The following is a 13,982-nucleotide window of genomic DNA, read 5'->3' on the forward strand; positions in this document are numbered from 1 at the left end:
ATGATTGGGTTCCCTCAGCAGGCACAGGAAGACAAATGAAACCAAAGTTCCTGTTTTTTTTTATTTATTTAGTTATTTACTTTACTTGATTTTTTTTTTTTCTTCTTCAAGAAATTGTCTGCCACTTGCACGTGTATTTCATCAGCATTTTTTTTCTTGTGGTCTGTCATGTGTGGCACAGTGTATGTGTGTGTGTGTGTGTGAGAGAGAGAGTGTGTGCATGTTCGTTTTGCGAGTGTGGTGACATACGTGACAGTGTGCATGTTTGTGTGTCCTTAGGGCATACAATAGTGTGTGTGTTAGTGTATGTGCCTGGTGTGTGTGTGTGTGTGTGTGGCAAGGATGTGTCCATGCATGCTTTGAGTGCGTGTTTGGCTTATGCTGACTACACATATTAATCACCTTGCGTGCGTGTTTTGCTTTGGGTTGACGGGGTGGCATTCCAATCAGTCAGAGGTGAGAATATGATTCCTGAACGGAAATTTCACACTTACAACAAACCAATTACAATAACAAGCCTTTCAGTCTCCTGAGACCGCAGGAGGTCAGTCATCCACCGAGCAACCACGCAGCCCAGCCTGGGCTCGTCAAAAACAAAACAACAACAACCATGCATGAAGCCAGAACGCACAAAACATGAAATGTGTTTACAGACTTGAGAACAAAGATTCAGAATGAAAATGTAAGCATTCTACAGCAAGGCACGCCAAGACATACTCCCTGACCTTGTGAAGGCTATCAAGAATCCTTCTCTCCAGGTTTGTTTGGCAAATGGGAAATGGACTGGCATTGAAGAGCCTGGAGAAAGAGCAGCGAGTTAACACTAACTCACCCCATGCAGTCCATTTACTTTTTTGGGGGCGTCTGCTGCTGTGATTTTCTGCAGTTATCCGGCGACCAGCTTTTCATAAATCTGCCAATGCAATAATAAATGACTTCATGTGGCGAATTAATTGAAATATTGCATTACGCTCACCATATCAACAATCATGTAGGAGCGCTGGCTAGGTCTGAGAAGAAATGGATTTGTTTGTTTGCGGGTCAGATGTGTACGGGTGTGAGAGTGTGATCTGCGTACCAAAAAGGCTTCCATTCAGCCACGCGTCCCCATCGCACACTCCGGAGACTGCTAACTAAAGGAAGAGAGAGAAGAAGAGAGGGAGATAAAGAAAGAAAGAGGGAGGGAGATTAAAAAAAGACGGGAAGGGGAAACGAATGGCAGAGGGGATGACATGAAAAGAGAGAGAGAGAAAAAAAGAGGGAGGGAGAGAGAGACAGGAAGGTAGGGAGAGTGAGAGTAATAGAAAGAGGTGGGAAACATAGATTGGAAGTAAGAGGGCTAATGGGAGAGAGAGAGAGATAGATGAAAAAAGTTAGGGAGGGAAACACAGACACAGGGAGAGAGAGAGAGAGAAAGCAGGAAGGAAACAGAGATAAAGTAGAAGCCTCTCTCTTCCACCCCACCTGGTTTGAGTTTCCTGTTTCCCCCAGTGGTCCTGTTCTCCTGGTCTGCACACCTGTGTCTGTTGCACTCATTAAGAAAAGCGCTGGAGCATCGCTGGCATAGTGTCCACTCCATGCAACAGACTTGGGGAGAGCCAGAGAGGCAGAAGCCCAGGCATAGTGTCCACTCTTCCCAGGCATAGTGTCCACTCTTCCCAGGCATAGTGTCCACTCTTCCCAGCCATAGTGTCCACTCTTCCCAGCCATAGTGTCCACTCTTCCCAGCCATAGTGTCCACTCTTCCCAGGCATAGTGTCCACTCTTCCCTATCAAGCAGAAACATTTTAGCATTTAAAAAAAATGTATGGTTGCTAACATCTCAGTCTAATTGACCTCCACCAGATCATTGCAACAATAAAGTAATACTTTGGAACTCTGTAGGACACCACACCTAATTGTAACAACACACATATCAACACACACATTACTTAGCACTAACGGCCTACACAAGTATGTGTGTGTGTGTCCTTTCCCTTCTTCAGGCCATGAACGGGGTAAACATGGAGGGAAAGAGTGAGGCGTGAGTCAGCGTAAATGGGTCTTGATAGAACAAGACCGCTCAGGGCCTACATCTACAACATCTACAACCACAACCTCTAGTGTATGTGTGTGTGTGTTAGCGTGTTTACATGGATTCGAATTACTGGCTTATTTGGACTGAAATAGAATTATCTCTTTCTTGTAAACACCTTTGTTCGAATAATTGCGGTCCGACTACGATCCGATCGACACCCCGACATAACTCGGTCCGAGTCGGTTGATAATTCGGACATCGCATGCTTGTAAACGGTGAGTTGGGCTATGAACTGGACTCTGGCTTGAGCTCCCTCCCAGGTCGTGGCCCGGAACCCGAAAGAGACGATAAGTTGTCGCTGCCGGGAGCCGGCCCGGCAAAAACAAACAAACAACGGGATGGACAACGAAATGTAGAGGGACGTAGCTTCACCTTGCTCACCGTTCGCCATCTTTCTCGAAATGTTGATGTTGTTGTTGTTGGTAGTGGTGAAGAGGTCAAGCGGAAATGGCTGTATTACCACTAGTTGTAATGAAAACGGCGCCACGTATCGCACTGGGATATGACATGCTTTCGGCCAATGATTCGCTTTATTCACTGCCGTATATATTAGGATAATAGCAGTTGCCCCAAAAAATAGCATTGTCCGAATAAAGCTAGATTCGAATTGATACCATCATGTAAACTTACTGACTGTGTGTGTGTGTGGATGTGTGAAGTGCACAGAACATTTCACACCATGTGCGGTCATTATGACTGACGGACAAACTAGCACCCCCTGCTATCAAAATGCCATGGTTTATGAAACAGCAAGCCTAACATTTCCAAAGTCTCTCATTCCTTACAAAGCCATGACGGCCACACCACACGGAGCAGCAGTGATTTTTTTCCACTGCTGAAGAAGCAAATGTGAGCTGAGAGATGAATGTGGCTGGAGAGGGAAAAAAAAATGCGTATTGATTGGAGCCATCTTGAGAGACCCTTCTTCAGAGAATTATTGAACGGGCGGCCGGAGTGGGGAGAGGATCGGGAATAGCCGTTAAAGGCCAATGCTGACTCTTATTAGAGCGCCGTTCTACCCTACAGCGTCGTGGCCAATGGAGAGATGCAGAGCCCAGCGAGAGCGTGGAGGATTATAATATGTGCATGACAGTGAAGCCTATGGAGGTTAAATGACTGTGGAGAAATAATTAGATGGAAGCCGGATTGACGCTGCGGCTGTGATTTATTTTCTTTACCTGGCAGCCAGAACAGGGTATTAGGGTTAATTCCTGTTCAATGGGCCTCTTCTTCAGACTGACAGAGAGAAAGAGGGAGGGAGGGAGGGAGGGGGAGATAGAGGGGAAGACTGAAAGAGACAAAAAGAGAAGGATAGGGAAAGAGAAGAGAGAATGAGAAGGAAGCGAAACACAGAGCGAGAGAGAGGGAGACAGAGAAAGGGAGAGAGCAAGAGACAGTGAAAGAAAGAAAGAGAGAGAGAAGGAAGACAGATAGACATAGAGAGGTAGAAAGAGATGAAGAAAGGGAGAGAGAATGAGAGAGAGGAAGGAGGGATAGTGAGCCTGTTCACTCTTGCTAGCTTGATACATAATTCATAGGCGGAGCTTCAGCAGTGCTGGTGGTGACAGTGGGTGTGTCTCCCACACAGACCTCTGTGACAGAGTAAATAAGTAGCGCCGCTCGCTGTGACGGACAGGTTAATGGAATGGATCCGACCTCGCCGAGTCTTCCGCGGGCGTCCCCCTCAGCCCGAAACTCACAAACTGTCCCGAGACCTTCTGTCCTTCCCGCTCCGTCGTTTCCACGGTGATTGCGTGACGAGTCGGCGGGCCCTCCACCCCCTCCCCCCTGTCCTCAGGCTGCGTTCTGTCTTGGGTCTGCCATTTTTAATGTTGCATGGGCGCGCTTTAATGACATTGCAATTACCCATCTGGCCTTGTGAGCACTCTAGCACCTGAGAGAGACACCAAAATAGAACTGACCAAGAGGAGCCGGCCGTTTGTCACCCCAACAGGCAAGAAGACTATTTCAGTAGGTTTTAGTTTACAAAATTCAAAGAAACTGCAAATATTCAGAATGCATGTACCAATAAATAAACTGGTACCTAACACTTATAATACACTGCCAGAAGCAAGATGTTATATATAGAGTTCATGGAGATAACCTCTTTATACAGACTGGTCACGTAAAGGTTACATCTTTTTTTCAAGAGTGCTGGTCAATGGGTCACATTACTATGCATAGCTTGCCTCCATGTAGTTTTCCTGAAGATGATGGCATGTCCTCTACCCTTATCTGGTGCCTTTAGGAGTCCCGGTGCGCTAACGACCTAATGATTACCAAATCAAAAAACTGTCTCCCGTGCAGGAGGGTGATGACCTTTTGAATTCTGGCTCGATAGAACTTTTGATCCTGTAAGATCTCTCTCAAGTTCACGGCTTCACTGACCTCACACACACAAAAAAAAATCTGAAATACCTGACAAAGGGTATCCTGTTCGGCTTGCTCAGCAAATATCAACAGCAAATCATTTGTGCGTCCATGCATTCATTTCTGACGATTCGAGTCAAACTGTCATAGTAAACTCATTTCCTCTTATCCGGATCGTGAAACTTAAATAAAGATTAAATGAATGGTTAAGATTACATTGCATGTATTTTACTTTGATCCTGTAAATTCTCAATTCTCACCCATAGGGCGCACCAGCATCAAAAGCATGGTGAGAATGCTAAAAATTGCAAAATATAACCAGTGCACAATTTTTTGCTTCTTTCTTTTGTTGGATGCTACATGCAGACACTGCTAACAACGAACATAGGTGTTTTCAAACTGACAATCAATTCTAATGAAACTGAGTGTTAGAAGTGCTTGAAAACTTGAGCAATTAATCTCTTCAATATCTGTGTCACCCTTGGCCCTAATTTGATTGGTGGGCAACGCAGATGACAACGCGCAAAGTCGGCCGTGCATGAGCTAAAGCTAATTTAATAACTTCGCAAAATCATTTTGATAATTGAATAACTTGAGAAAGATCCTAGGTGCAGACATGGGGGGTCAGAGCAATGCTTGGGTGTATTCACACAAAGGCGTGGGAGTTCCCATAAAGCGACACTATTTCCGTGAAACTTCTAAAAGGCACAGACAACCAACTCTTATTCAAAGTCAGCCTCTGTCATGTTCCTCTAGATGTTAAAGTGCGCTGCATATATACGTGCAGTTGTATATTATACTGTATATGTATATAGTATATATATTATATATATAATGGATCATCGATAAAGTCCAGATTAACTGAAGCGCAGATAATTAATATTCCTAATAAGCATTGCTTTGACTCTAAAACCCTATTGGTTTAGGCGAATAACATCGCCATACAGCACATTCAATTGTAATGCAAATACTCTGGCCTGCATAGACACATTTTTTAAATTGGCCTCATGACATGTAGAAAATTCTATCAGAGCAGCAGCGTACGCGACATAAGTAAGGCAAAATTATGTCGTTAACGTTTTAATGTTTTTTCCATGTTGTGTATTAATTACCTAAAGGTCATGGAATACATTTTAGCGAGGCACATGAAGCGTAGGTCGCGCCGCTTGTTCATGGACCTCACCGAGCAGGACTGCCAGAGATATTTACCTACCCCCAGAGGCTCTTAATTACAGCTGCCATCTAACTGGTCCCGACTTGGAGAAACACCACACACGTGTGACTCCCCTTTCCGTTGCTGTGAAAGCAACAGCAGTGCTGGCCTTTAATATAATGGGATCCTTCCAGCATCCCCTGGCCTCCATGGTCAGGGTGTCCCAGTGGGCTTTAGGCTCAGTGATACATGCAGTCACCCCCTCCGGAGCAGTTTATTGTTTTTCCATCACCTGATACCCAGTTTATAATAGAGTATGTTGCCATGGATGCCCAAGGGTTCCCAGGGGTCTTGGGTATAATCGACACCCACATTCCGTAGCGTGCGACCCCGGTCCATGGGCATATTGTAAAGGGTTTCATTCCATCAATGTTCAAGTGATCTGTGATGCAAACTGTAAGGTTGCTCATGTGTTCGCTAAATATCTTGGCTCTTCACAAGACTCTTTCATTTTGGCAAATACAGGTGTTCCTGCTGCCTTTCAGGGCATTGTGCCTTTGGATAGGTAGCTGTTCGGAGACATTGCGTATCCTTTATGCACCTGGCTCATCACTCCATACGTTATGCCAACCACTCAGCAGCAATGGCAGTTCAATATTGCGTTGCTAACCGCCAGCTCTTTGATTGAGCGACAATTTGGCCTGTGTTACACCCCTCGACACCCCCATTGGCTTTGCAGTGGCAGTGCAACAGCCTTTGGGTGGTAAATGGGCATAATGGGCTTGATTGTCCACACCTGAGGAGGTATGGATAAAAGCCATGCGGTTTGCCCTCAGAAGGGGCCTAGCATTCTCACCATGCGTTTGATGCTGGTGCGCACTATGGGTTTTTTGGTGCTTGGCATTCACTTTTTTAACCCCTATTTTTGTGTTATTGAAATAAACCCCAATTTCTTTTATACTCTAACTTTATGTTGCGGCTCACGAGTCGGGTCCTAATATGCGCTTCAAATGCTTGGACAGTTCAGGTGGCACATTACATTATAGCCCTCAAAGAGTCAGTGCCTTCTTTGTGGCATGTTACATTTTACACAATATTGTCATGGATTGTGTATGGCATAACATTTGAGAGGCCACATTCCAGTGCAAAGGGAGGCTGAACTGCATGTCCTAGCAGCGGGAGATGACACCTGGACAGACCATGTGCATCAAAAGAGGAACCAGTTAGCAGAACAGTTGTTGCCTTGGTGAGCATGGATAACATCAATTGTTTATTCTTGTTGGTAAGGTAAATAAAACACAAACCACACATTTAATTCAGAGACAAGAATTTACTTAAATCCATTTCTTCTGGCGGTGCCAAAAATGATTTCATGTCGGGCACAGACCTCCCGCACAAGAACTTCGGTCTGCTCTGGTATAAACCATTCCGTTCGCACCAGGAGATTTGTTGTTTGCTTCCACTTGTAGAACAACTCCTGAGCTGTGAACATTAATAAGGTATGGTCGAATCATTAGGATTTGCTGATAAAGAATAATTTGATTGCCACCCCCGCTAATTACTCAACCCATTTATGCTCGATTGCACCCTGCCCTGTGTCAATGAAATTAGCAAATACAGGTATGCCCACCTATTTTCACTGAATGGTCGCTGCTGCGTGAAGCCCATTCGCATTGCTTTTGTCCTTGTAAATTAGGGCCCCCTGTGCTTAATCATTGTTTACAGCATAATTCAGGGCCTCAGCTGCCCCAGAGTTTTGGAAAAACATAGCATTTATTTGGTAAGGCCTGTGTAAGGCCAAGATGGCCAGAGCATCTAAGTGTGTAGAAGCTGAACACATGTATTATCATTTAAGGGTTTGTATAGTCTTATTTGGGAACAGTCTTGCCAACAGTATTTAGTAATTTCTTATTTTGTCAAATATTCAGAGAAGCCAGCATGGTTTCTCAGCCATGCAGGTTCATCTGGATGAGAACAAAGTATCATGGTATAGTAATTGGGTTGCAGCTGTGATCAAAATTAATTCGGAGAGTCGTTCTCATCCAATTTCAAGGATTAATCACCAGATATATGACTGCGATAACGCTGGGCACAAGGCTTGAAATAAATGCCTGTGCCGTTGGAATACAAAGCTCGGGACCCCATCCAGGATTTCACACTCGAAGATTATATAGGATCATTATTCAGTTATTAGTCATTAAATACAGAGAGAGTACACACACACATGTAAATACGGAGGATAGACACTCCTCAGCACAACACAGGACTGAACATTTTTGGAGTTTGGCTATTCTTGAAGTCAATCATGCATTATCGGGAAGCATCTGAAATAAATCAATGCTGCTAATGGAATGAGAAATGTTTTCCTATGGCACAGGTTTTACTTGCAATTCACTTTGTTTGGGAGATTAAGCATACTAGCCACGTCTTGGGTCGCGTCATTGAAGCGAAGCAGTTTGTTTCTATTTTAGTCAGGTTCATAAAAGGACTTGGTTCTTCAATTAATCAAACCAGGAGTATGCGTATCTCTCACACTCTGCATATGTGTGTGTGTGTGTGTGTGTGTGTGTGTGTGAGTGGCCAAAGAATGAAAGAAGATTATGAAGTTCTTAAGTACTCCAGTTGGTTGCTGAAAATACTTTCTCTTGGTCAGCAAAGATTGTCTATTAAAAAAGACAGAAGTGAATGATATGTTGTGATGTTAGCCCACTTTCAAACTGAACTCTGAGTGAACTATGTAAGCACACTGAGGAAAGTCAGCTTGTGCTCGGAAGATAGTAATAGTTACAAAACGTGTCAATTTATGGTAAGTAAGCTTGTTTGGCAGTATGTCATTGTGATGAGTAGACCAAATAAACCCATCAGCATAAAGTCAGCCTAAAAACTTCAAATGTAAAATGATGCTTACTTATGCTTAACTTTATGTTTTGTTTCATAATTGTTTACGTATGAAACACAACTAATAAATTGTGTTAGAAATCTAAGAAAAAAAGCTCTCATAGTTAATGGCTTTGGGTGACAAATGCACCCAAATAACATTGAGGATCACGCTTAGAAAGTAGTGCGCTCATTTCAGCACTCATTTTTAGTTTCTCCTAACGAGGAAGCTAAATGGCTGTTGGCACCAGCTACACCTATTTAGATGGCCCAGTTTCTAACCCATCCCAAAGACTTTGGGTTCGGCCCAGAGTAGGACAAACACCCCTTGTAAGGTAGACAAACTTCTCTTAATGGACTTTCTCTTTTTTGAGGACTTTGGTGCCATGTTTGCTGCCACATTGGTCTGACCAGAATGGTTTGCTTGTCACTTCAAGTCAGTTCAAGGGATTGGCATACACTCTTTTTCATTGGACCATGAGACTTACTATGATGCTTCCTCAGGGTGCCTGGTTAAATTACCTAACTTCCTCAGTTAGCATTTGGCTCTGGAATCTGCCAGATCTGTGCCAAATTTGTGCCAGATCGGGGCTAGATCCATTCCAGCGGTCCGCTTGTATCCTAGTCTTGGCATGCTTTCCTCTGGCAACCCAAACGCACATTTAAAACATGTTTCAGTGTGAGACAGGACCTCATTATGTACCTACATGCCGGGCGTGGACCAAAAATAGTTAGGCCGAATTCTCTAGAAGTTTCTACCGGTGATATTGCAAGCTGTCATGGATGGACTGGCTAATGGTGTGTCAGAGAGAAAAAACGCTGACTCATTTAATACTTGACGGAATTAGATCTCCAGAGGGATTCTGGGAAGTACCTGTGTGAACGTGTCAATTACCCCCAAAATATCCTTCTCTGTCAAAAGATTTTGGGAAGAGTTATTTTGTCTGTCCTAAAAAAAACAAACAACATTTTTGTATTCTGAAAAGACTAGGCACACACACGACAGCAAAACATGACAGATTAAGAAAGGCTGTGCAGCGCATGTTTAAACTTCTAACAGAAGACACAACAGTGAATCCTTTGAAGCTGGATTTCATGTACAAGCGTCTGTCTTTAGTAATTCCTGTATAGACTTGAAAAGCCGCTTGTAGCAGGTGCTTTCTCTGCCTTGGCTCTTTCTGGTAAAAGGCGTCGGCTGGAGTCCTCACAAGGGCTGCTGGGGGAGATAGGGGCTGAGAACCTGGCACTTCTCTGAGATGTGTAGCAGGAGGACATGGCTTTTCAAAATTAAACAGCACCATGTTCAACGGTGCTACCTCTGTTTTAGTTTATGGAAATTGTAATTGTAAATTGTGAGGATATGGAAGTTAATTAAAGGTCCAGTACTTGATTAGAATTAAAATGATTTAATCAAATTCAGCAAAATGCTCCTCATGTTCCTCTAGCATTGTTGTAGTCGAGTAACTTAACTTAACTTCAAGGCCAAGTCAAGTCGTGAGTCCCCGGTGTTCGGTTTCCAAAAAAGAATCCAAGTTGAGTCGTGAATAAACTATTAGATGGATTAATCAGGAATCTTTCTCTGAAGTATCTGTTGTTTGCCATTAATGTGTGGTGAACATCAAACTGCCAAGGCTTGTTTATTTAGTCAATTCACGTCAAAGGAAAATCTGACAGATTTTTAAATGCTTCTCACGGCAAATTCATTTAGATTAATTAATAACAAATCATGTAATTAGTTTGATAAATTTTTTTAATCGCTTGACAGCCCTTGTATTAATATAGCTATGAATTATATAACTGCAGGAATAGTGTATATAGGTGTTGATTTCACATTGTAAGGAAACTGTAAGGCAAATCTGTAGTCTGTAGTCTCTTTAACTATCCAAATAAAGTGTTACCAGACAGACTGTATTTGTGAGCTAATATTAACCTCAACTCATCTCTATCCTATCTCTCTCTCTCTCTCTGCATGACCAGCCCATGATGGTTGTTTTGACTGACACAATATAAGCCCAATCCCTGATGTTATGCTAATTGGTTAAAGACTGAGGCTCACTGATAAACTTCAGTAGGGAATACTGCCTCTGCCTTACTGCCTGTAATTCTGCCCAGACTGTTCAATAAGACTGACTTACAGAAGCCTTTCTTTATGTATGTGAAGATACACCTTTGAGGGTATTTAAGACAAAGAAACTTAAGTACAGTCAACCATTTCCACATTACCTTGTTCTATATGAAATAATACCAATGGCTTAGAAAAAGACATCACCAAAGGCATCACTTAAACCATACCTAGATAAAAATGAATACAGAAAAGTATTTCTGGGAGAATACAAAAAGAAAAACGCTAATATAATAATGAAGGAATAAATAGTCATTTCTTAATGTAATCAATGGTTTGTGGTCTCTCTCATGCACATCTCACATTAAACCACTCCCCAGAGCTGTAGCCATGTGCTAAGTGGTATTTACTGACATTCATATTTCTTGTTTTTAATTAATGCAGAGTCACTGGGTCTCTTGTGATTCTCGGCCCGGGTCCCATGGAAGCCTGTGGGTCAGCCGGGTCAGGCATGATGCCATGTGTTTCCTGGTTTTATATTAGCTGAATAAAGGGCAGGTCTGCACAGGCGAGCGGTGTGATGTATTGCTCATTAAATTGTTATAGGCCTCGCCATTTACACATATAACTGCATAACTGCTTTGGCGCATCCATAGCATGCTACTGATGCAAGGCAATGTTTGACTTTTATTGCACTCTGATGGGAAGGAATGGGGGACATGGTCAGTCATCTGTGGTCAGGTGCATGAATCAGGCATCTGTGATCCTATCATAGTATCAGCGGCAAGACTCAATTCAGAGTCCGTGCATTTTTGACAGACACTAACAGCTCAATTCTTATGTGCATTCCCTTTGAGGGCACTGACAGGCTTCCGGGTGCCGGAAATTGCTTATGAAAATATTCATGTTGATATTATAGAGTTTAATATAACTTTCTGGTGTGAGACAGCAGGCTGCCAGTCAAGCGAGCAGAATTGGAAACAGCGCCTGGAGTTTATGAGAGAAAAAAAAGCTCTATATTCATGCAGGACAGGTTATAACTGTGACAGCCTGTGTCAGCAGACCAGGGGTCAAAACCTGTGGAGGCCAAATGTATTCACTTCGGTCAAGGTTACACTGTTTGTCTGTCTGAGCGAAATAAGAAAGAGAGACAGGCTATGGGTACTAAGACTGCCTCTCGACTGAAGCAATTTTCTGCTCCTTGGTGCCGAGTCCATGGAAATGCTTCTGTCACACAGAAAGTTGCTTGCATGTGAAGACATTGTGTTGCCATACCAACATTTACAGATAAGAGACTGTATTACACTCTCTCCACTGAACATTCACCGCGTAGGTCTTCTCAGCCCCCAATCCCTCTCACTACCACGAAAAAAGGGGAATACACTTAAAGCATCTTCCAGGTCCAAAGGATAATTCTATACCTACAGCACAAACTTAATGTTTGCCACGAAAAAGCCTGCTGCTAATTCATTAAAAAAGAAAAAAAAAGACTTTATACAAGACACCAATGTATCACATTACAGAGCTTAATGTATTTATAATGTTCATTCACAGTTTCGCCCCGTGATTGAGGTAATGCATTCAGCACAGTGCAGCTCAGCCCATGTGGCCCACAATGGTGAAGGGAGAAGTGTCCGGGGCTGAATCTTATTAATAATTTGGCTTAAGGGGAGAGAAGAAGAAGAAGAAGAAGAAGAAGAAACTACGAGGATGAAAATCTTCCACATTTCAAAGAGTAACCCTTTTAAGGATTCAATTAATACCCCTCGCCTAAAAGAATGTGCTGTGTGCAGAGGGAGATAACAGAAACTTAATTTGTGCAGTACCATGTAAAACCACTACAAAAGGGTCGTTATGTAATCCTTGACCACATTTTGGCCCGTGTACAGACATTTTGGTGGGCTGGTGCTCAAGCAATAAAAACAAGGCATCCCTCTAAAGAAATGAAGTCACCTATGTCCGACTAGCTTGCATGTTGTTAACCTTAATGGTGGGATATTGTCTAGGCTGGGCTACGTAGCCCATTACAGGCTAATTTCACAACAGTGACAAACAATATTGAGGCTCAGGGCCCAGTCTCATCACCTGGCTGTCACTACTGAAGGCAGGTCAGGGAGACGTGGGTGCTGCTCCGCAGGGCGCTCCATTTGCGAGCGTTAACTGCAGTTGCTGTGGCAAGGGAAGGCGAAGGGGGAGGTGCAGGGGCTGGTGCGTTGTCAGGCATAGCTACAGCACGCTCTTAATTGACAATTGAGGCCATGAACCAAATTACAATGGTTGAAAAAAAAAAACCTACATTATAAAATAAGAAATAGTTCGAAATACTTCGACAAAGTCTGTCACTTATCAAGCCAGAGGGCAAAGGGGCAGGTGCTTGAGCAGTCTATCTGTGCACGTGCCAAAGATGTTCTGTGCCCACTGCAGGAAACGCAGAGGAAGAGCTAACATCGGAATTCACATAGAATTCAGACCGTCTCTTTGGCTCTAACCCTGGGTCCAGGCATTAGTAATGTATTAGTGTGCTCAGTAACCCACTCGTGTGTCTCCCTTCCCTTCGCAGTGTGTTAGACTATTATTGTATTATACACTACCAGGGCAATGCTTCATTGTTGATAGCAGTCTTATCTAGCCTTTTTCCCTCATGCTGCAAAAGTCCCCTGCAATATACTGCACACACAAGCACATGAAATACTCAAGTTGTTTAATCACACTGTCATTTATGTTGGAAAGTGAACCGTGAGAGGGTCCGGGGTAATATGCAGCCGCAGGTGTAGAGTTTATGGGATTCCAAGGTCACCTGCATTAGCCAGCCGGTATGAGGAACATGTGGATACTTTGGCACTCATCATCTTATTAATCATCTTACCAAAATGCCCTTTTGTTTGCCTCCAGAGGAAGGTTTGCACTAAGACGTTATGGAACCCCATAACGTCTTTCTTTGTAAAGCTCCTGTCCCCCCCATACCCCCCCACCCCCACCCCCACCCCACCCCCTGCATCCCCAAAAATAAAACAAAAACAAAACACATCGTTTGACTCCCTTACCTACCATCTGTCAACACCTTAAATTTGAATGAGACGGCACTGGATCTTGGCTTTGCGTGGTCCTTGATGAGCCGAACACAATCAAGCTCGTCGTCATTATCATAGATCAAACTCACTGCAGCATCTTTGACGAGAGCCTCTCAATGCATGAGGAGGCCGCAGTCTGATGATTCACGACCTGACAAATCTTTTGCGCACCGGCGCCTCTGCAATGTCTGAACCCATATTTCTTCATGTCTGTTGAGACGATATCTTTGTTTACCTGAACACCGACAAAGTGCCACAATATCTTAATAGTTAAACCTTATCTGCGTGGAAAGGCATGACGGACAATCAATATGCTTTGCAAGTGTTGCATTGTGGACTGAAGTTGATTGATGTCAGCACATTTTAAAGCAG

Source organism: Clupea harengus, chromosome 17 (assembly GCF_900700415.2).
Source record: "Clupea harengus chromosome 17, Ch_v2.0.2, whole genome shotgun sequence".
In the NCBI taxonomy this organism is placed as follows: domain Eukaryota; kingdom Metazoa; phylum Chordata; class Actinopteri; order Clupeiformes; family Clupeidae; genus Clupea; species Clupea harengus.